The sequence below is a fragment of the Falco peregrinus genome, chromosome 2, assembly GCF_023634155.1.
Source record: "Falco peregrinus isolate bFalPer1 chromosome 2, bFalPer1.pri, whole genome shotgun sequence".
NCBI lineage: Eukaryota > Metazoa > Chordata > Aves > Falconiformes > Falconidae > Falco > Falco peregrinus.
This window is the reverse complement of record NC_073722.1, coordinates 21,012,439-21,020,761: the sequence shown is the minus strand read 5'-3', so window position 1 is coordinate 21,020,761 and position 8,323 is coordinate 21,012,439. Positions and strand designations below refer to the sequence as shown.

Here is an 8,323-nt window from a genome sequence, read left to right as displayed (position 1 = left end):
CCAGCGGCCAGGCAGAGATCCTGGCCAGGAGCACACTCAGCAGTGTCTTTAAGAAGCACTGCTAAAAGAATGGCTGAGACATCATGCCCAGGTCACACTGCAATGACAGCTCAAGAGCAAAAACATGAAAAGTAGCACCAGGAAAGATCAAAGCTGTTAATACTCTTGCCAGAACGGCTTGGTACTACAGCTGCTGTCTTGCAGTGCTGAAGCCCTCACTGCAAGATGTCTAGCACATCTCGGGGAGCAGCCAAGTGCACATGAGGACAAGTGGGATGTAACGCTTTTCTGTCTACGTTGACCTGTGATAACTGAAAACCAGTGCCAGCTACCGAGACAGAAAGGTGGGAGGGAAGCCATACACATTGGGGACTTTGAAGCCCCATCCAAGAATTTCAGTCACTTTGACTACCTTCCGCCCCATGGCTCATGGCACGCTGAGGGAAAAATCCCCACCAGCGATGGAGTTAGCCTGGCATGTTAAACTGTCGGCTGCTAGGTGAGCTAGTTATCACCATGCAATTGGGAAGCAGTTAGTTAGATCAAGACGGCGCTTGTAAAATTTATTAATTTTATTTCCCATGTGCGGAGGCTGGAAGTCAGCTGACGGGGTTGGGAGCGGGAAGGGGGCTGCCTAACCCGCAGGGCTGGAGCAGCCCCATCTCCGGCAAGGAGGGGCGAGAGTATCAGTGCAAAACCCGGAGGGACGAACACCATTTAAAGACGAGGTTAGAAAATTCAATAAAGCAAAGCAGTGAGGCTGCAAACACGTTACCTGGCATTCTGTCAAGACTTTGACCCTCAGTTCTCTAAAGAAAATATGATTGACCTTACGGGATTTCCACCGTCGTGCGCTGCACGGGAAGCGCTTCCCAGAGGGGTTCCCTCCGCGGCTGCAGGAGGGCTCGCTGCGGCGTGTTTAGTTTTTGCGGAGCGGACACACACGGCACACGGCCTGTGAACGGAGGGTGACGGACCCGCGGGGGAGGTCGGTCGGGGTAGCGTGGGGCTGCTGCGGGTCGCCTGCGGCGGGAGCGCGGCCGCCGGCGCCCTGGGAAGGAGGCGCGGCAGGTGCCCGGTGCCCGGCGGCCGCCACTCGCTCGGGGCCGGGCAGCCCGCGGGGGCGGCCCCCGCCCCGCAGCCCCGCGGGCGGCCCAGGGCGCGGAGGCGGCGCGGCTCGGCTCGGCTCGGCGCGGCGGGGCCCCTGGCCGGTAAGCGCGGGAGCGGCGGCGCGGGGCCCCGCCTCCGGGAGGGCGCGGCGGGGCGGGCGGTGCTCGCAGCCCCGGGCGGGCGGCCCCACCGCCCCTCGCCGCCCCTCCCCTCCCTCCCTCCCTCCCCGCGGGCGGGCCGGGGCCGGGGCCGGGGCGGTGCCGTGCCGCGCTCCCCGCGCCCGCCGGGTGCAGGCGCCTCTCCCTGGAGGAGCCGCCACAGCTCCCTGCGCCCGCCGCCGCCGGGGGACGGGAGCGGCAGCTGCGGCGGGCGGGCGGGCGGCGGGCCCCGGGGCGGTGGCATGGCGGCGGCGCGCGCCTGGAGGTAACGGGCGGGGCGGGGCGGGCGGTCCCTCCGCGCGGTGCCCCCGGCCCGGCGGGGACCGGTCCCCCAACTCGGCGGACGGGCGGGTGCGGGGCTCCTCCGGCAAAGTTGCGGGGCGGGGACCGGCCCGCCCGGAGGCTCCTGCCCGCCGCGGGCACCGGCCGGCAGCGCGGCGGGACGGGGCGGCTGCCCAGGGCTGGGGCGGCGGCGGTGCCGGGCTCCGCGCCCCGGTGGGCTGCGTGCGGACCCGCTTGCGGGGCGGCCTGGCGGGGCTCCCCGCGTTCGGGGCTGGTGCTCTCCGTGCGCCGCTCATCGAACACCGAACACCGCCGGCTGGCGCGGTACCCCCGGCCCCGCCGCCAGATCGGCTGCTGCCCCTCGCCGCTGCCCGCCGCTGCCGTGCGACGCTGTTGCCCTCTAGTGTCTGCGGGCACCGGCCGAGCGCTGCGGCGGGAGCGCAATTGGGCATCCGAGTGCCGTGATTATTGATAACCTCAGGTGTTGGGAGCGACCTGCGTTGCCGGCATCCCGCGGAGAGGCCGCGGTGCGTTACTGCGCGTTTCAGCTGCCGCACGCACCCTTTTGGACGTGGCAGAGAACTCTGATATTATTTAAGTCGCTAGTTGAGGTGCCACAGGGGATTACTTCAAGTTTTGGTGTGGTGGGTTACACTTTTTTTCTTCATAATAAAATGGAAAGTGGGGGAAACGGCGTTTCTTTCACTGCTGGCATCCCCACTGCAGTCTCTCGGAGAGGGGGGGTGAACTCTGCGCCTTAATCCTTGACACAGCTCGTGCCTGGCAGCAGTTGGAGAAACGAGAGGGGGAAGCAATGTGGGTGGGGGGCACAGGCAAGGGAATGTGCCGTGTGTTTAGCTTCAAGACCTTGGACAAATCGTTTAATCTTTCCATAGCGATGTTTCTGTGAGTGGTGAAAAATAATAGGTTTTGTCTCAGAAAAATAGTATGAGATATAAAGTGGTTTGAGATCTTTTGATAGAAAGTATTGTATGAAGGTTAAAGTAGTAATGTGAAGACGAAAGCCAACTTCTGGACTCTTAAAGTCCTCCAAGCTTTCCTTTAAAGTATTTTGAAATACTATATATTTAATCTTTATAAATATCTCTTAATGTCAAATCCTGATGCATGAATTCCTGTCCTGTAAGGTTCTCTAGGAAAGCATGAGGCAATACAGTGTGAAGCTAAGGATCTCATAGGTACAGTAGGAACTAAAAACTGTGTGCCCCGAGGACTTGAAAAAGCATATCTGTCTACCAGAATTGTTGTTCTGCCTAATTTTTTTTTTAAAAATGTATATGAGAGAACATAAGCCCTTCAATATTCACACATTACAGGGTTTGTTATGTGATGCTGAAGGGTCTCGATGACTTCCCTTGACAGTTCACATCTCATCACCATCTTTTCAGGCTGAAAATGTCTTCTTAATATGCAGTCGTAAGATCTCCTTCTCAGCCTGGATTTGCTTGTCTGAGTTACCCTCCTTGAATACTTCAGTCAGTAGAATCATGTTGTAAGTAGGAGCACTCTGTATTTGGAGACCAGTTTCGCATTTTCATAATTGATTTAAAATTCTGAGCACTGCTATCTGTCCCAGGTTCGGTTGTTTCCAGATGCACCTTGCTGCTTTCTGCCAGGTCGTTTGTATATCCAAAGATTTCCATTTTAGTAATCCTAATGTAATGACTTCAGAATACTTCTTTAAGGTCTATTTCATAGTGGCTTGCCAAAGCAGGCTTGTAGGTTCAAAGCATTCTAATCAGTGGAGATGTAACTGCTTATATTAACGTGCTGAACAATATGTCTATTTTTCATTTATTGTTCATTTAAAAATTACCCTTCATTTAATATATGTTGCTTGGACTGTGGTAGTGGCTAGTTTGGTAAAGAACAGAACCTGAATATAATGATGGGGATTATTAGAAGAGGAGAAAGATACTTAAAAATATGTTCAGGCATATGTAACCAGACAAATGTAATATAGCTGAATAATATTGATGATTAGTCAACTCTGAGCTAGCACCATTTTTTGGCAGTTCTAGATAAAAAGGATTTTTGTTACTAACAATGTATTTTAATGTCTGTACAGAAGTATGACACAACTTTATCATTTCTAATCAAGAGTCACAGTAAGCAGGTGCCCTTGCACAGGCATGAGTTTAAGCTAAACCAGATATTTTTTATATTTTTTTTTTTTTTTTACTGGGCTTTGAAAAATGTGATTTGAGAGCAATTTCTCATTTGCTTGTGGATATTTTAGCTCAGCCCATTGTTTTAATCTTGATAGTTTTTAACACAACAGAATTCAAGAAGAATGTTTCTTATAGTTTTAAGAATCTTACTGATATTCATGGTGCAACTTGAATAATTTTTTTTGTTTTTTAAATGGTATGCAGTTTTATGTGTCTATCTTTATGTGGGTACCTGCTTTCCTATTGGGTATCTGTTCATTACTGTATGATGATGTGAACCTGAAATTGCTGTCATCTGAGGGATATATTATTTTTTTTAGTTCCAGAAAATATAAATACCGATTATGAAATTGAATGGTCAGAACCACATTTCTTTGCAGCTACTGAGTCCAGAACACAGTGTGTTTCTGCTGTGTGGAAAAGCCGGTCTTACAAACCCCATGGAAAGGAGCTGTGTGCACCATGAAAGTCTTCGTGCAAAAAATGTACCACGGAGGACACAATGTTTGCAGGGTTGCCATGACGCTCACGGGGCAGAGACCGTCAGCGGCTGCCTGTGAGCCTGAGCCCAGGGACTGGGTTCCAGGCTGACTGCGAAGACTTCTGGGGACGCTGCTTTACTATTTATTACATAAATCTTACTGCCAGAAAATACAAAAATCAAGACTTATGATTTCATGTTCTTTATGTTCACTTACTGCACCTCGTTAATGGGCTAAGTCCCCAGCCAGTATTGTCTCATGTAAATATTTCCATTAGGGTTATTGTGCTGAAATGATTTGTAGAAGCCAAGAATTTGGTCATTTATGGTTAGCGATGGAACAACAAACTAAGGGAAGCTGCAAATGGTAGGAACTCACCAGGCTCCTTATGGTGCAGTTCAGCTCGTTTGAGTTCATCACATTATTTGTTGTCTTACCAGTACTGCCTTGTTAGTGAATTAAATAAAACCTCAAAACAAACAACAAAACAATTTTTTAAAAAAGCAACAAAAAACCCACAGCTGAAGATCTCTATTCTAATACATCTGTTTCTTCTATCTGTCTGAAGATACCTGTAATTGTGACTACCCAGCAGTACTGCTTAGAATTTTAAATCTTCCAGTTAATAAGGTGATACTTCCTTCCTGTAGTCATGAGATTTTTCATGTGAACTAATCCTGGGCTGCAGTTGCTTCTGCAGTAGATGAGAATGTTATTGAGCATTGCTGTATTCAGAATAAAATACAAAACTTACTTCCATGAGTCAGCTTTCTCTTAGCCAGATCTTCTCCTCCATAGTGTGTCCACAAGTTAAAAAAAAATTAATCTAAATATTCTAAATATTCGAAGATCCCCAATTTTCACATTGGGGAGGTATTCTGATACCTCATACTTGGAGCAGCACAGGGAAAAGGTTCTGCTCTGAATTTTCAGATGGTAGCATGAAAATGCGAAGTTCTGTGGAGATGAAACAATAAGGTTCTAGATACAGAACAATGAGGCAGCTTTTATTGCTTCAGACAGTGAAAAAATACTGTACAAATCATTTTGGAGGTAAAATTTCAACTTCATCTTTGTGGAACATTGGATTCGTATAATGTCTGGCACCCATTTTCAAGTCCTTTGAGATACAGGTGAGACCATATCTTTCTTTCACTGAACACCACATGACTCCATGGGAATCAATGAGCTTAGGCTGCTTATGTTAGCTACAGGTCTTTTTCATGGCTTTTCCACTGAAACAATACTAACGAGCTTGAACTCTGGTGAAGAGTTTCTAGACTCTTTTTTTTTTTTTTTCTTTAAGGCTTTTTCCTGTACCTGGATTATTATATTTTTTATTGTATTGCAGTTCAAGCTATCATGACTTCTTCATTTTTTTTTTTTAAAATACTGTGTTCTTTCATCATGAAAGTAAGACTCCATAAGTACTGTCCTGCTCTGAGATGCTGCTTCTATCAGCTTACCCACTGTTGATACAGTCTGGATTACGCCCTTGGTCTGGTTTTACTGTTGGTAGTGAAAGGGAACAAGGACCATTTTCCCTGAAGCCATGCCTGAAGCTGTGATAAATGCCACTGTAGTGGTCTTGAGAGGTCCCACAGCATGTTGTGGGTGATGCACACTGAAGATCTCTATACAGTTGTGAAGTCTGGTGCATGATGACCTCCTTTAGCATGGTACTGTTAAGATGCCAGTGGAATACCTAGCAAGTACTGTCGCCTACAGTAAAATGCTGCTGTTCCTCTAGGAAAGCAGCTGTACCCTGTCAGGCTTTGAAACTATTTTGATATTACTAAATGTGTGTTCTCCTTGGGTTTTTTATTTTTTCTGTCAATGTTCTTTTGAACTCTTGGCATGTAAAACAGTCCTTAAATAAGTGAAAATTACATAAGCATCAAGCTGATTGGCGAAAGCATGCATGTAAAACTTGTGCCTTACTCCATTCCATTCCCCTTTCTTCCTGTCTTCAGTGGTGAGGATGCCAAGTCTGGCTGTGTCCTGCTGGGTCTGGGGAGAATTCCTCATTCCTCAGAGTCAAACCTCACATCTGTCTTGGCATTTCCATCCACTCCTCCCTACAGCTGCACTCTGTAGCCCCAGGAGGTACCTGCAATTAGGAGCTAAGGATAAAATGACAGAAGTTTTCTTGACAAAAGTACAGGTTTCTGGGTTGGCTCCAGATTTTCTGCTCCATGGAACGGCATTAGGAACTGCATCCTTGCTGCAAATGTGTCGGCTGCTCCTGCTGCTTACTTTAGCAGCCCTTGGGTTGTAGCCTGTCTGTAACCTCTCATTCAAACAACTCTGTCTAATCAGCCCTTTCTTGCCATGAGCTTAGGTCACTGTAATTTTTCCCTGCTCCAGACAGGATCCTCAGGTTCAGGTGACTGTCAGAAGCATATGCCAGTAAAGAAACTTTTGTATCATGCTGCTGGGAATTCCTCTCGGTAGGACTTTGGTGGTTTCTGTTGTAAGAATAGGGGTATTTTGGGACGTGTTAGAGGAGCTTAGGGCTAAAAGAAGCAGACAGGCATTGTGCTTGCAGGCTGTCTGATGGTTGACTATGTCATTCAAACAAGTTATTAGTGGTACTTTTGTCAGCAAGAGTTGGGCTTTGCAGGCTGGCATCTCTTGTATCCTGGGCTCTGTGTGAGGTAAGCCAGCCAGGTCTGTGGTTATTGAAGATAAGTAGGTGTGTGTACAGCTTTTCTACAGAATGCAGTAAGTATTAATTTTTGCCACTAAATTACAAGTTTCTTGGCATTCAGGCAGCTGAATTGAAAATGCAAAATGAAAAGAATCCTTTGTGTGTGTAATGAAAAATCATCTGTCTGGAAACATCTCTCTGGTTTTACTCATTCAGGGTAGAGTTCTTTCTTTCACCTGACTTCTTACCACATTAAATATCTTTTCTGCTATCTAAGCTGATATTCTTGAAGCTAGCTTGACAAGGATCGGACATTTCAATACTTACAATTGTACTTTGAGTTCTTCTAAAGGTACTTGCAGATTGTCACTCGGTCTATGCCTTCTTCAAATTCTTTTCGGATACATGCACCTAGAAACTAAAAAACGGGGATTATGTCATTTTTGCCCAACACCAATTAATGAGCCTGTATGCTGGGTGAAAGGCAAGTCTTCTCTCTAAAAGCTATATGCGAGCCTTTGTGCAGTTGCAAGTAAGGTTCAAGGCTGGATCTAAGTCCACCCAGAACAGAAAGGGTTAATATGCTGGCATCTGTGAGGAAATGATGAAGAGAGTAGAATATATCCAGAAAGCAGGCTTTTCTGGTGAGATGCAAGTTTAAAGGGAATCTTAGCTGGGAATGAGGCAACTTACATACACTTACTCTTGGTGCTTAATTTTGCTGTTTTGATAACTAGGATGCCGTGTAGTTTCTTTCCCCTTATCTCATTTTCCTACTCTCTTATTTTTACTTTGTGCTCATCATGGCACTGGGAGGATCAGTCTTTGGGACTTAAAGCTGTGGCAGTTTGGCAGTTACATAGGTGCTGTTAAGCCCATTATATTTCTTAACATTTTTGAAAACCTGGAGTGAGAGGCTGCCACCTTCACAGTGTGGGGAGAGGAGCACCTGTCAGTGGGTCAGTGGCACAGGTGCAGGACCTCTCCTTTGGTTTTGCTGCTGGTGGGTTGGTGGTTTCATTTGTTTGGTTGTTTTGGGGTTTTTTTTTACAACTCCTCCTTTTTCGCCCTTTATTAATATGTGATTAGTCTTGTATATGCTCAGATCAGATCAGAAAATCTCTTCAGATCAGAAGCTGACTGTCCTCACCTGCTTCCCGATGCAGTACTGAAGGTTGTCAGCCATTCTAGGAATCAAAATCTCTAACAAAAACCTAGTAAACCTTAGAAAGTACAAAACTTGGGATAGAGCTTGAGTAGGTATCATTTGTTATTATGATCTCTCGAGAAAATTTATTTGTTCCTGTCAGTCTCTACAGAAAAGTTCATATTATATATTGGTTATACTTCTGGAGCTTCTTGATGCTCACTTTTTCAGCTCTATTTTTAGCCTTTTTATTTTTACTAAAAACTGAGCCTGGAAGGATTAAGCGCTGTTTGGAAATGACC

General features: G+C 46.9%; 1 protein-coding gene across 1 annotated transcript in view; it reads left to right on the top strand.

The window, feature by feature from the left end:
* The first annotated feature begins 1,337 nt into the window (after positions 1–1,337).
* Positions 1,338–8,323, top strand: part of LOC101915418 (bifunctional heparan sulfate N-deacetylase/N-sulfotransferase 3) — a 70,061-nt gene continuing 63,075 nt past the window's right edge. The window contains exon 1 of the mRNA XM_055797202.1: positions 1,338–1,533. The gene's annotated coding sequence lies outside the window, so the exon portion shown is untranslated. The remainder of the gene's footprint in view (positions 1,534–8,323) is intronic.